Raw genomic sequence first — 13,157 nt, 5'->3', positions numbered from 1 at the left:
AATACTAATTTGTGTAAGGGGCCTGGTAAAACCAGAAATGCCCTTAACCTTTTCTATGTTGGGAAAACTTTGAAGTTTATGTCACTAAGACTGAGAGTCTTTCATTATAACACTGGGAAGTACAGGGGTTACACTGCAGTGATCAAGGCACTTGTCCTTCACAATCACCTTCTGTGTTCATGTAAGTACAGGGAAGGGAATTCTCATCCACCCACTGGGTCACACTCTGATTCCATATATTCAAGAAGGCAGGTATGCCAAGGGGAACCCTGAGGTGTGCTGTGTCCCAGAAATACACCTACCCTAACAATGTATTTTTCCCTCAGGGTTCCCACGCGCTAGATCTATGAAAAGAACAGAATCAGGGCCCAAGCCTGGCACAGAATGATTCAGTGAGAAGCCAAGACGTTCCCCATGCTGCCTCCAAGGCAATGATGGTGCTACAGATGGGGAGTTTCAACTCAGTCCTACACACTGCCCACATACTCGGCCAGCCCCCGAGCCCAAGCTCTCAGCCTGAACTGCAACATGAACCTCCCCTCATCTCTGGCATCCTGGGGAACCACTGCCTGCTGTTGCTTTGGATCATGTCTCCGCGCAGGACCTACCCTAACCATAGCCTTGGCTCTGGCCTTAGGTGTCTCTCGTCCTAGCTCTGAAGAATCAATTGAATTGAGACCCATGACCTTGCAAATCTTGTCAGGGAAGAAGGGGGAACATCACCATGACATTTTCATGTATGCGGTGGAGCTCCAGAAAGGGATCCCCAGCTAAAGCATAAGCCTTTCCCACAGGATCAACCAATGCCTGAACACAAATCCTAAGGCTGACTGGCACCCTCACATTGCCCCCAATTCACTCTGCCCTAGAGATCACTGCACAGCTGGCTTTTTTCCCCTTGCCATCTCTGGGAACCAAACCCTAACCCCATGATGCCACTGCACATGCTCCTACAGATAGGAAGAGAAAGACAAAGGTCATTATTTCATCCCATGTAACTGTGAACTAAACACTTCTTTCAGATCCTCCATTCTTACTAAGGAGTTTCTATTACCATAGAGCAAAAGTCAAACTTATGAGATCTATTCAGAATTTAACCCAGAAATGACTTTAAGAAAATTTCTTTTCAGAAAGAGCTTTAAGCAATAAAAGATAAATTCTAGATTCCTTTTGTCCATGTTCATGAATTTATTTCTTACTCAACTCTTTCCCATACCATTTATGTAAAATGAGCTTTAGATTTCAAAAAAAAAAATGCAAAATTTTGATAACCAGTTGAAAAATACATTGATAATTAAAGACATCACAAATTAGTGCTTATAGGTACTGCATGAAAGGAAACTAGATAGTCAAACCTAATTCTGTAACCAGGCATAAACTGGTCACTTTGGGAAATAATGATTGAAAAAAAATTCCTTTTATATTTCACCTTAATCCCCTATATTTTCAATGTTCTTAACATCAGCAAGTTGGCAATCCATAACCTGTATGTGTAAGTTCAAAGAGAGATGTCCTCCAGATATGGTCCCTTGTTTCACTGCTGGTCTAGAAGAAATAGGTGCAGTAGCCAGAATACAGGATGAGTTGAGTGCTCAGAAAAAAATCACACCATGGACATAGTAAGAGAAGGAAAGAACTCTTCTGACCTCTTACTCTAAAACATGATACAAATCCAGTTCCAGAATCAATTCCCTTAATTAAAAGATGTACCTAAGGAACTGAGAATGTTGTAAAATGCTGTCCCATATTTGTAGGGCATTTCCTAAAATGATCCAATTAATATTAGCAGGGTCAGTTTTATACTGAGAAGCTGGTGTCCTATACTGCATCCTGGCTTTGCACTTTCGGTCCAGGTAAAGTGGTCATGAAGCTTGTGGCCATGGCGTACTGGGAAACACATGTCTGGAACTTCATCACTGAAAACAGCTTAAGACAAGTACCCTCATTTCTCATCTACTGAGGCTACAGAACACCACCATGAGTTGGAGATATAAAGAAATTTAATATCTGAACTATCGAAGGGCCCATATAGTGGGAGAGGCAGATACATAAACAGATTGTTTTAAAAACACTGTGGTCAAAGGTAACACCCAAGAGTAAAAAGTTGCAAGGTAGCATAAGAAGTTGTTTTGAGAAATGACAAAATAGCTCACGAAGCAGCAAAGGTTGAAAGTGGCTGCCTGTAGGAAAACATACTGTTGACTGTTGTAGACTCTTGACTGGTATTTTAAGGTTTGTGCACATGTAAGGTTGATGACAAACACAAAAAATTTGTTTCTTTTGCTTGGTTTCATCATCCCTGGGGGAAAAAAAAAAAAAAAAAACATCACCAACCCTTGATATACACTCCTTTTTTTTTCTTCAAATTTCTTCAAAGATGTTTTGTTCAATTCCTTTGTAAAAACATTGGTCACCATACAGTGGCAACACAATGAATCCAATTTTTTTTATTTTTTTTGAAATTTATTGTCAAATTGGTTTCCATACAACACCCAGTGCTCATCCCAAAAGGTGCCCTCCTCAATACCCATCGCCGACCCTCCCATCCCACCCACCCCCCATCAACCCTCAGTTTCTTCTTAGTTTTTAAGAGTCTCTTATGCTTTGGCTCTCTCCCACTCTAACCTCTTTTTTTTTTGTTTTTTGTTTTACTTCCCCTCCCCCATAGGTTTCTGTTAAGTTTCTCAGGATCCACATAAGAGTGAAAACATATGGTATCTGTCTTTCTCTGTATGGCTTATTTCACTTAGCATAACACTCTCCAGTTCCATCCACGTTGCTACAAAGGGTCATATTTCATTCTTTCTCATGGCCACGTAGTACTCCATTGTGTATATAAACCACAATTTCTTTATCCATTCATCAGTTGATGGACATTTAGGCTCTTTCCATAATTTGGCGACTGTTGAGAGTGCTGCTATAAACATTAGGGTACAAGTGCCCCTATGCATCAGTACTCCTGTATCCCTTGGGTAAATTCCTAGCAGTGCTATTGCTGGGTCATAGGGTAGTTCTATTTTTCATTTTCTGAGGAACCTCCACACTGTTTTCCAGAGTGGCTGCACCAATTTGCATTGCCACCAACAGTGCAAGAGGGTTCCCGTTTCTCCACATCCTCGCCAGCATCTATAGTCTCCTGATTTGTTCATTTTGGCCACTCTGACTGGCGTGAGGTGATATCTGAGTGTGGTTTTGATTTGTATTTCCCTGATGAGGAGCGACGTTGAGCATCTTTTCATGTGCCTGTTGGCCATCTGGAAGTCTACTTTAGAGAAGTGTCTATTCATGTTTTCTGCCCATTTCTTCACTGGATTATTTGTTTTTTGGGTGTGGAGATTGGTGAGCTCTTTATAGATTTTGGATACTAGCCCTTTGTCCGATATGTCATTTTCAAACATCTTTTCCCACTCCGTTGGTTGCCTTTTAGTTTTGTTGGTTGTTTCCTTTGCTGTGCAGAAGCTTTTTATCTTCATAACGTCCGGTAGTTCATTTTTGCTTTTAATTCCCTTGCCTTTGGGGATGTGTCAAGTAAGAAATTGCTACGACTGAGGTCAGAGAGGTCTTTTCCTGCTTTCTCCTCTAAGGTTTTGATGGTTTCCTGTCTCACATTCAGGTCCTTTATCCATTTTGAGTTTATTTTTGTGAATGGTGTGAGAAAGTGGTCTAGTTTCAACTTTCTACATGTTGCTGTCCAGTTCTCCCAGCACCATTTGTTAAAGAGACTGTCTTTTTTCCATTGGATGTTCTTTCCTGCTTTGTCAAAGATTAGTTGGCCATATGTTTGTGGGTCTAGTTCTGGCGTATCTATTCTATTCCATTGGTCTATGTGTCTGTTTTTGTGCCAATACCATGATGTCTTGATGATGACAGCTTTGTAGTAGAGGCTAAAGTCTGGGATTGTGATGCCTCCTGCTTTGGTCTTCTTCTTCAAAATTACTTTGGCTATTCGGGGCCTTTTGTGGTTCCATATGAATGTTAAGATTGCTTGTTCTAGTTTCGAGAAGAATGCTGGTGCAATTTTGATTGGGATTGTGTTGAAAGTGTAGAGAGCTTTGGGTAGTATTGACATTTTGACAATATTTATTCTTCCAACCCATGAGCATGGAATGTTTTTCCATTTCTTTACAGCTTCTTCAATTACCTTCATAAGCTTTCTATAGTTTTCAGCATACAGATCTTTTACATCTTTGGTTAGATTTATCCCTAGGTATTTTATGCTTCTTGGTGCAATTGTGAATGGGATCATTTTCTTTATTTGTCTTTCTGTTGCTTCATTATTAGTGTATAAGAATGCAACTGATTTCTGTACATTGATTTTGTATCCTGAAACTTTGCTAAATTCATGTATCATTTCTAGCAGACTTTTGGTGGAGTCTATCGGCTTTTCCATGGATAATATCATGTCATCTGCAAAAAGTGAAAGCTTAACTTCATCTTTGCCAATTTTGATGCCTTTGATTTCCTTTTGTTGTCTGATTGCTGATGCTAGCACTTCCAACACTATGTTAAACAACAGCGGTGAGAGTGGACATCCCTGTCGTGTTCCTGATCTCAGGGAAAAAGCTCAGTTTTTCCCCATTGAGGATGAAGTTAGCTGTGGGCTTTTCATAAATGGCTTTTATGATGTTTAAGTATGTTTCTTGTACCCCGACTTTATCGAGGGATTTTATTAAGAAACATTGCTGAATTTTGTCAAATGCCTTTTCTGCATCGATTGACAGGATCATTTGGTTCTTATCTTTTCTTTATTAATGTGATGTATCATGTTGATACATCCCTTCTGTTGATTTGCGAATGTTGAACCAGCCCTGCATCCCAGGAATGAATCCCACTTGAACATGGTGAGTAATTCTTTTTATATGCTGTTGAATTCAATTTGCTAGTATCTTATTGAGAATTTTTGCATCCATATTCATCAGGGATATTGGCCTGTAGTTCTCTTTTTTTTACTGGGTCTCTGTCTGGTTTAGGAATCAAAGTAATACTGGCTTCATAGAATGAGTCTGGAAGTTTTCCTTCCCTTTCTATTTTTTGGAATAGCTTGAGAAGGATAGGTGTTATCTCTGCTTTAAATGTCTGGTAGAACTCCCCTGGGAAGACATGTGGTCATGGACTCTTATTTGTTGGGAGATTTTTGATAACTGATTCAATTTATTCTCTGGTTATGGGTCTGTTCAAGCTTTCTATTTCCTCCTGATTGAGTTTTTGGAAATGTGTGGGTGTTTAGGAATTTGTCCATTTCTTTCCAGTTGTCCAGTGTGTTGGCATATAATTTTTCATAGTATTCCCTGATAATTACAATGCACCCAATTTAAATGAATCAACACGTCAACAAATTGTAATACATGATTTTTTAACAAAGAGTACTAAAGTAGCTCATGTTCCGTTTAACTAAAATTATGGTGTTTTCAACAAAGAAATAGCTAACATGAGAAATAAGATTCCAATTTCAATCTGAAGTGGTTATTTGTGACAAGTACAATGAAACAATGATTTTATGACATCATTATCTTAAAGGGTGCCATTTTTCAGAAGTTACAAAGCACCAATACTCATGTAGAATAAGATCTTGAAAAGATGTAAACTTAAGGCAAAAGGGCTCCATTTTTTGAAAATTAATTATCTGAATAATCTGAATTTTTCTTTCAATAAATTAAAAGATCTTTCAACATGAAGGAAATATATACTATGTTCTGACACCTCAAATAATTCTGCAGACATTCAGCTCAGCTGAAAGCCTCTGTAGGACTACTTTCAAGAGCAAAAAGTGGAAACCAACAATCAAAAGCCCTTTCTATACTCACAGACAAGGACTCTGGATATGGGATTTAATGAATAAGAAGAAAATTTAAGTATCACAATAAAATACTGTTTAGAAAACAGAAAGGACTGGCAATATACAAGTTAGGAACAAAAGCATGTATATGTTTACCCCCACTCCCCAAATTGTTTAAATAAGCACTTGAATCCTATCAGCTAAAGTAACAAAGAAGTTCTTTTGGTGCGTGTGTGTGTGTGTGTGTGTGTGTGTGTGTGTAGTACTAGGTGGAAGATAAAACCACAATTCTGTTTAAGGAGTCAAGTTCTGTAATTCTAATTTGATCAAATGAGTCTGTTGTATTACATATTCATAATAATAAAGTTATACATTAATTTTTACATTATATGATTTATTTTCTTCTTTTTCCTCGAAATCTATAATTAAAGGATAGCTTTAAATTATTTTGAAACTCACAGAGCAGAAATTATGTCAAATGGCTTTGTAGGAAAAAACAGCCCCTCTGAAAATAAGAGGTCTAAGTAATTATGTGCAAATAAAACTTCAAAATAAGGTAGCTGAAAATACTTCCTTCTTAGAAGTGTCCCTTCTGATGTCTCTATTTAGAATATAAATAATTTCAGTGGCCCAAACAGTAACTTTCTTTTTTTAAATATGAAATTTATTGTCAAATTGGTTTCCAAACAACACCCAGTGCTCCTCCCAACAGGAGCCCTCCTCAATGCCCATCACCCAGCCTCCCCTCCTTCCTGTCTCCCATCAATCCTCAGTTTGTTCTCAGTTTTTAAAAGTCCAAACAGTAACTTTCACTTCAGTTTTTCTTCTCCATGGTGTTTACTCTTACAAGTAAGAGTAATTTTAGCATACGCTAAAAGTAAAACTTATGATTCATATATAGTTATGCTATATTTCAGGTATGGAAGGCTGAACATAAGTAATTTCAACCTAGAACATTACTTGAACATCACAAAAGAAAAAAGAAGACAAAAAAGATTTCTCCTCACATCACTTGGACTACTAGACTATTCATAGAAAAAAAGCAAAATATAAAATATATAGTTTTCAGCTCCATGTAATTATCCAGAAATAAAATTCACTAAATGAGATAAGACACCAGGATTATGAGTATGGAGTACTCAGAATCGTTCAAAGCAGATGAGAAGACACTTTGGGGAAATGAAATCCATCCCAAACAATATAATTTTATCTCATCAACCCTCTAAACACCACAACTTCACTGCTTATACCATAAGCTTTCTCAACAGTTCCCATTTTCTTCTTCTCTAAAAAAAAAAAAAGTTTTAGAGTCCTAATTTCCAAGTGGCATTTCAACCCCCTTATTTTACCCTAATTCCATACTCCTCATTTATAAAAGACCCTAAAGTAATCATTTTCTTCACCTAAGCAGTTAGAAATGACCATGTATTAACTCAAAATTGAGAAGTTAAAGGTTAAAAAAATCAACTGAAAATACACTTATTAACATTTATACTTTTATGTAGTAGGGACACCACATAATAACTCATTCTGATTAACTTCTGGCTCCTGAGATAGTGAGGTCAGAAAATGAAAATGAGTAATAGATACGTAAAATACTTGAAGTGTGCATCTATCTTGAATAGGATGAGTTAATAAAGTGACTGAAATTATATGATTATAAATGTTTACTCTAAAACAGTACAAGATTGATGTTATCAAATGGGGAAAAAAGAAAAACCTTTAACTTAGAGTAACTATCTTCAGTACTGTGGAAAAAGGTCTCAAGGTTGAATAGTAACTAGAGAACAACAGCCACAAAGGAAGACCCTTTCATGCATGCACACACATGAAATAACAAATAAGGAAACCCCAACTCAGTACAGTACATCAATGACTGATACTTAAATGATATTTTGATATATAAAGAAAAGCTAAAATGTTGACTGCCATTGATAAAAAGCATTTCACCAATTCATACAAATGATACTAAACATTTTTAAAAGATGTCCTGTGAAAACCAAGCCACAATAAGTTACTGTTTTCCATTAAACATGCTGAATTATTTGATCCCATATCCATACACTGTTATTTTGTTAAATCCTAAATGTTGTGACAGCATGTTTAGTAACTAGGGTACATTAGTTTACATCTTTTTATAGATAATCTAAGAGGGTTAATTTTTCTTTTCCAGTTTTTAACCTTCTTTACCTCCTCCAAAGAAAAACAAAGGAAACATTCCTAGAATACTCACACCAACAGCTTTGCTATGTTTCTACTAACACGTATTTACCACGTGTCCACTTGTTTTGGTGTAAAATCAGGAACTGACAAGCCTAATCTGGAAGCAAAAGCTTCAACTGGGCCTGCAAATTCTAGTCCTGATAAATCTGATGACAAGATTTCCCAAAGCAGCAGCTGCCATAGTTGATATTCCCCCAAAATTCCAATAGACATCTCAATATGCCTGCAACAATCGTAATTGCATTATCCAAGAAGCCAAGCACTATGAAAGATATTGCAATGTGGATGAATACCTATCTCAGTTATCCTGTTGTGGGTGATGGCGCTTCCAATTTTTCCTGGGCGATGGTAATGGAATGGAAGGGGTGCAGCTCCTTCAGCAGCCAGCTCCTCTCTGTGGAGTGCAGGTTGTACGTGAAGTTGCATGCATGCCTGGTGCTGTGTTCAGCACCTCCATGGGCTCCTTGGGGCGGTTCACCAGGGGACGCTAGAACCAGCAGCCCCCACCCACAGCAGCACCAAGACTGCGGGTGGGGCACAGCGGCCTGACCAGTCCTCAACCTGCAACGGTGTCAGGCTCCTCAGCAGGCAGAGCAGCCTGGACCTGGCTGGCTGAGGAGCAGTGACAGGGAGTAGAGCAGGGACCGCCCACCCCTCCCCCCCCGCCCCCGCCCCCGCCTCCGTGGCAGTCCCAGAGAGCAATTTCTGGCAAGGCGGGGGAAGAAGGAGCTTGACTCCCCCTAAAATACATTCTTAAGAAGACCCAGACTCTTTGTTCAAGTTCTTCTATAAGTGCTTCCCCACTTACAGTGGACCTCCCATTTCTATCTCCTACTCTCTCAGGATGGGCTCACCCCTGTGTCCATCACCAGGTGGCTCTTATCTTGGTGTCACCCCTGTATCCAATCAAGAGGAAGTTCTCAACGTATCTTGCTCACTTGCCCAATCACCAAGAGCCTCTCAGATTGATCTTAACCAGGTGTCCAATCACCTGGTGGCTCTCACCTGGCCCTCCTCCCTTACTCCCCCAGGGGCCATCTTGGATTCCGCAGTGCAGGGACTACACACAAAGGCATCTTGAGCGTCCTCTTTCAGCACAGAGCTTGGCTCTCTCTCCCCTGTGGCCTAGCCTTCCTGTCCCAGTTGAGAAACTGGAGGTGAGGTCAGTGACCTGAGGCTCACAGGCCCTGGGAGATGTGGTGTAAACAGGGTTGGACCTGCCCTGCAGTCGTGGTGTTTCCTTTGTCATCAAGTCAGGTTATTTAGTCCTACAAAGAGGTCAGCGCCCTGTGGTTGTGTCTCATTTCAGGAGGTGGGGGTGCAGGTACACCAAAGTTGGGGTGTACGTGTTTGTATCAGGATGTTAAGGGGTGTTTCCATGGAAACAAAAGGACAAAGGTTAAAGATTGGGGCAGATTATAACCCCAGTTCTGAGTTCTGAAGGCAGCAGGTGGAAATTACTAGATGTTGGTTTGGAAGCCTCCTGTTGTCCCACCTCAGCCTGCATGGCTTTGGGAAAAGGCCAGTTTAGTCCTCAGTGATTCCAAATCAGAAATAGGAGAAAATTGCACCCATGGGTTTGGAGACTTTTTGTGAGATGTTGCAAGAGCCTGGAAGGATCCAGCCCTCACATAGTTTACAGCAAACAGTTTACAGCGAACAGGTTTAGAATCCAACATCCACACGACTGTGTGGTGAATCTTCATTGTTCTCTTAAGTTAATCACCCCAAATATGCATGCTAATGGTCTCCAAACTCACTCTGTCATGACTTGAATTCCATTTTCTGTGATCCCCGTCCTGCCTGTGGGGACTGAGGACCGTGGTACTGTGTCCACTCATCCTCTGTCTGTCTCTGTCAATTGAGGGTTTTCTTTACAAAAACTGTAGGAAGGTCTGTACACAAAAAACTCTATTTGCAACTACTCAGGTCATGGTAAATGCTGAAATCACAACTACGATAACTTAAATTATTCTCCTTACTTCCAACTATGGTGCAAGTGAGACTAATTTGTTTTCAAAGTAAGTGTATTTTCACGTCTTGTCCTGGCTCTTTACATAAGTGCAGCAAGGATAGCCCTCGATCATGTAGGCTATTTTCAACCCACTTTGCTGGAACTTATCCTATGGAATCTCAGATTAATTTCTAACAGCTCCTCAAGGGCAGAGGCCAAGCCAGATACTTGCCATCAGACGTTCTCTGCAGTTCCCACTGATTTGGGTTAACTCTTTTCTTCTCGAGGTCTCCGAAATATGCTGAGGCTCTGGCACTTTCCCAGAAGTGGGTCCTTCACTCACCTGAATGGGCTGCTGGGAACCTTGCAAGTAAGGTATCTGGCTGCTGTTTCCTGGGGCTTTATTCCTTCAAACTATCTGGTCACACCTGAGAGAGAGAGTGTGAGCAGGGGAGGGGCAGAGACACAGAATCCAGTGCAGGTTCTGTGCTGTCCCCACACGGGACTCAATCTCACACGCCCTGATTTTATGACCTGAGACAAAATCAAGAGTCCTACATTTAACCAACTGGGCCACCCAAGCACCCTTTGGTTTACTGTGATTCATGAATATTGTGTTGGTATTATTTTGGTATCCCTCTGCAATGTCTAGTAAAGGTTTACTAGCCCATCATTGCCTTGGAAGTGGCATGAAGAAATTCTGGACTTCTCACTGAATCATTGTGTGCCTGGCATGGGTCCTGATTCAGTTCTTTGATGAGACCTAGTGTGTGTGCCCCTGAGGGCCAAAACCATGGGTAGGGTTAGGATCAAGCCCTGGAGGACATAGCCTCAGAAATAATAGCCGTGTAGGGATTAACCTTCCAAGAGGAGTGAGTTGAGGGTGCGTGTTAGTGTTCTGGTCAGGCATAGCATTTGGCTCCAGGGTGTGGCCAAGCGTTTCTGAAAGGCTGAGGTCTGGACTCATGATGAGCTTCTGCAGAGCCATACAGCCTTGTACTTGTCAGGACAAACTTCTGGCTTCCTCCCTGAATAAATCTCAGGTGGCCATGAGCACCAATTCAGTTCCTGGCCCACAGAAGCTTAGGAACAAAATCGCTTATTTCTTTGAGTTCTGGAGGCTGGAAATGTGACGTCCGGTTCTTCTGAGAGCCCTCTTTCAAGGTACCAATGACTGTCTACGTGCTGTGTCTTCACACGGTGGAAGGGACAAGGGATCTCTCAGGAACCTCTCTGAAGTGGGCACTAATCTCATTGATGAGGGCTTCACTTTCATGACCTACTAATTTCTCAAAGCCCCTTCCTCCTAACATCATCTCCTTGGGGGTTATCATCTCAATGGATGAATTTGTGGGAACACAGACATTCAGAGTGCAGAAAGATGAGTAAAATATTGTCAATCTGCCAAGAAAAGTTGGGTTACCGAGGCCCGGAAATCACTGTGTGCATCAGACAAGGAGGTGGGAGAGGGAGGCATGGAAATCCCAAATGTGGCCAGAGTTTCAATGGCCTCAGAGACAGGCCATAAAGAGAATACTTGCATGCCAGAGGAACAGATTTCATTCTACATGATTGCATTTTTGCAAAATCCATTCTCTGCTGTGGGGACTTATTGCATGGGAGCTAAATCAAGGAGAGGAAAATCAGAAGAATATATCAATAATGCAGCATGCTCACAAGGTTCCCAAAGTAAATGGATCCAGAGGGATGCCAAGCCAAGAGGGAGCAAAGGAGAAGTCCCTCCAATTGGAACAGTCATGCTCTAGGAAACAGTGTAGTTGATTGCTTTTAATTTGTGTGGGCCAAGTGGCCAGATAATTGTTCAAACATCATTGTGAATGTTTCAATGCGAATGTTACTTAGATGAGATTATCAGTGAAATCAGTGGACATTGAGTCAAGCACACCATTCTTCCGTTGTGGGTGGACCCCATCTAATCAGTTGAAGGCCTGTGTAAAAGGCCAAACTCTCACAGGCCATGAGGCTCTCTCCAGCAGAGTACCCTTAGGTTCCATCTGCAACACTGGCTCTTCCCAGTTCCATGGTGGAAAGCCTTCGAATTTGAACTGCAACTTTCTCTTGAGTCCTCAGCCAGCAAGACTTCCCCTTCAACCGTAGGACTCACCAAACTTCCACAGGCCCAAGAGTGCATTATTTTAAAAGAATCTCCAATAGATAGATAGATAGATAGATAGATAGATAGATAGATAGATAATATATACATAGATAGATACTAGATATATAGATAAGCTGATAGATGTTTGATGATAGATAGAAGAATAAGAAAGATAGGTGACAGGTGGATGAGAGCTAGCTAGCTAGATTGATAGATATGTGATAGATAGGTGATAGGAAGCTAGATAAGATAGGTGATAGATAATAGATGATGGATAGATGGATGGATGGATGGATGGATGGATGGATAGATAGATGCATAGATAGATAGATAGATAGATAGATAGATAGATGACCATTTCCTATCGGTTCTGTTTCTCTGGAGTTCCTGAAGGCAAATTGCTTAGAGAGAAAGAAGCAGCATCTCAGCTCATTCACTCCATACAATGAACACTGAAGTGCACAGCTGAGTGATGCCCCATAAATGGCATGGGAAAATCCAGGCACACAGCAAGGGTGTGTGTGGTAACAGTTATCTACCCTAGACTGCCTTTGATGACCTACAGAATGAAGACTACCCTCTGCTTCCACAGCTTCTTTGTTCTGTAACGAGTTCCCGGATGGTGAAATGGGAATATTGGAATAAAATCCCTTCCCAGGGGCAGGGTCCTTGGGCATGAAGATGATGTATTTGGTCCAGTTGACACACAGGCTAGTGACGGAAGTGCCCCTCAGGTTGACCTGGATCATTTTCCTTTATCTTTTTCAAATACTTATTTATTTATTTATTTATTGAAAGAGAGTTAGAGCATGACCTGGAGAGAGGCAGAGGGAGAGAGAGTCAGAATCCGAAGCAGGCTCCAGGCTCTGAGCTGTGAGCACACAGCCGACACAGGGCTTGAATCCACGAACTGTAAAATCATGACCTGAGCCGATGTCGGAAGCCACCCAGGAGGCCCAGTCTTGGGTAATATTCCATCCACTCCCTTTCCCTGCCTGTGGCTGTAAAACCCATCTTGTATTCAGAGTAAAGTTCTCTCTCTCTTCCCTGTTGCAGGAGTCTTGAATAAAGTCTCACTTGCCTGTTCA

General features: G+C 41.0%; 1 long non-coding RNA gene and 1 pseudogene across 1 annotated transcript in view; both read right to left on the bottom strand.

Annotated features, from left to right (window-relative positions):
• LOC121044665 (uncharacterized) overlaps positions 1-969 on the bottom strand; it is a 28,562-nt gene extending 27,593 nt beyond the window's left edge. The window contains exon 1 of the long non-coding RNA XR_005797419.1: positions 955-969. This is a non-coding gene — a long non-coding RNA (uncharacterized LOC121044665). The remainder of the gene's footprint in view (positions 1-954) is intronic.
• Positions 970-7,931: 6,962 nt separating this feature from the next.
• On the bottom strand, positions 7,932-9,037 carry LOC121045163 (transmembrane protein 65-like; annotated as a pseudogene).
• Positions 9,038-13,157: the final 4,120 nt, after the last annotated feature.

The sequence above is a fragment of the Herpailurus yagouaroundi genome, unplaced genomic scaffold, assembly GCF_014898765.1.
Source record: "Herpailurus yagouaroundi ecotype Mexico unplaced genomic scaffold, PumYag 189, whole genome shotgun sequence".
Classification (NCBI taxonomy): domain Eukaryota; kingdom Metazoa; phylum Chordata; class Mammalia; order Carnivora; family Felidae; genus Herpailurus; species Herpailurus yagouaroundi.
Note: the sequence above shows the minus strand (reverse complement) of the source record. Positions and strands in the feature narration are given on the sequence as shown.